The sequence below is a fragment of the Theropithecus gelada genome, chromosome 17, assembly GCF_003255815.1.
Source record: "Theropithecus gelada isolate Dixy chromosome 17, Tgel_1.0, whole genome shotgun sequence".
Taxonomy (NCBI): domain Eukaryota; kingdom Metazoa; phylum Chordata; class Mammalia; order Primates; family Cercopithecidae; genus Theropithecus; species Theropithecus gelada.
In genome coordinates, this window is record NC_037685.1 from 71,081,838 (window position 1) to 71,083,307 (window position 1,470).

The 1,470-nt window shown below is 43.8% G+C and overlaps 1 non-coding gene across 1 annotated transcript; it reads right to left on the reverse strand.

Annotated features, from left to right (window-relative positions):
* Positions 1–229: 229 nt before the first annotated feature.
* LOC112611177 lies at positions 230–323 on the reverse strand. Its single transcript, XR_003116562.1, has one exon. It is a non-coding gene; the product is annotated as a small nucleolar RNA SNORD116 (small nucleolar RNA).
* Between the last annotated feature and the right edge of the window lie 1,147 nt (positions 324–1,470).

The window sequence follows — 1,470 nt, forward strand, 5'->3', positions numbered from 1 at the left end:
GGTCAGCCATTCTCACGGATGGTCCGTGTGGAACACGTCTGCTGGGATCTCTCCCCCGCATCTCAGGTCATGGGCCCCCAGGACCACGGAGGAAATTCCTCCTGCTGTGGAAGCAGCTGGCCGCAGTCAGCTGGAAACCAGGACGGACCAGGGCACCCCCACAGAAGTGAATTTCCTGATCCTGAATCAAGATCAGGATCCCCTGATCCTGAATCAAGGTCAGAATCCTGGGGTCCAGCCTCAATGAGAACAACTAGTAAATTTTCACTCAGTTTGTTCATATTTCCTAAGGAGTGGTTTTATGGGGGTGACATTATCAATCTCAAATGAATTTCTAAAATTCATTTTTTGGCCTAACTTCTTGTTGTAAACAATTCCTTTCTCTTCTTTATTGTCAAACCCAAGGGTTTAAACCCAGTTGGCATGTCTGGCAAGAAGCTGCTATTGGCGTCTGATGTCAAGTGGCAGCAGTACAGAACTGTGGGGGCAAAGGGCTCTAGGGAGATCCATGGTTGGGGGCGGGAGGGTAGGGTGGGAGTGGGTCTGGGAGAAGGGGCTGTGTGTAAGTAGAGGAGGAGCTAAGTCCCAGCACAGCCAGAGCCAGAGCCAGAGCCAGAGCCACAGTCTGAAAAGAAGCCAAGTCTGAGCCAGGGATGAAGGAAGATGAGGAACCCCAGGACCCAGAGATATGCCAAACCAGAAAATGGAAATCAAAGACAATACGTAAGCAGGGGCAGGACCTGGGGACAGAATGTGCCCAGATGCATGGGGAGGAGCCGACACAGTTCTCTAGAGCTGAGCGAAATCCAAGAAAGGCAATGGGAATCTCACCAGCATCTACCATGTAACTAGCACTTTCAGGTGATCTGCTTGTCAGTTTTCTCCCAACTTCACAGTAATTTGGAGAGTACATATTATTATTTTCATTGCAGCAAAATACATAATTTGGATCTTGGCTACTTCATCACAGTAGTCAGTAACATGAAACAGTGCATATCACAAGCTTAAAACATAGTGAGAAGAAATCCAGTAATACTCAGAATCCATTAATCAGTAAAACTCTAAAAGTGTATTAAAGACAAATTTATTTACGGCCACAATAAACACTATATACTTAGCCCAGGAGTTACCATTATATTTAGTAGAAAAGTTGAAAGTGCCAAGACTGAGGGGTTCAGGCTACCTTGTTACTTATCTCAGTGAGATGTGTACCAGAAAGTAGAGAAAATGTAGAGAAAGGAAAAAATAAAAGAGGCAAATATAGAAAAGTAAGATTTCTTTTTACAATAGATGAAACTGTCTACTTAGAGAACTCAAGAATGGTAGCCAAGAAGTATTAATGGTAATTAAAAGGCAGAAAAAAAAATCCACAGAAAACCTGTTACCTGTACATATGGTGTTGCTACTTTTCAGTTGCTGCATAGAATTCCATGCATGGGACATCATACCAAACAAATTAAACTGCAGTAG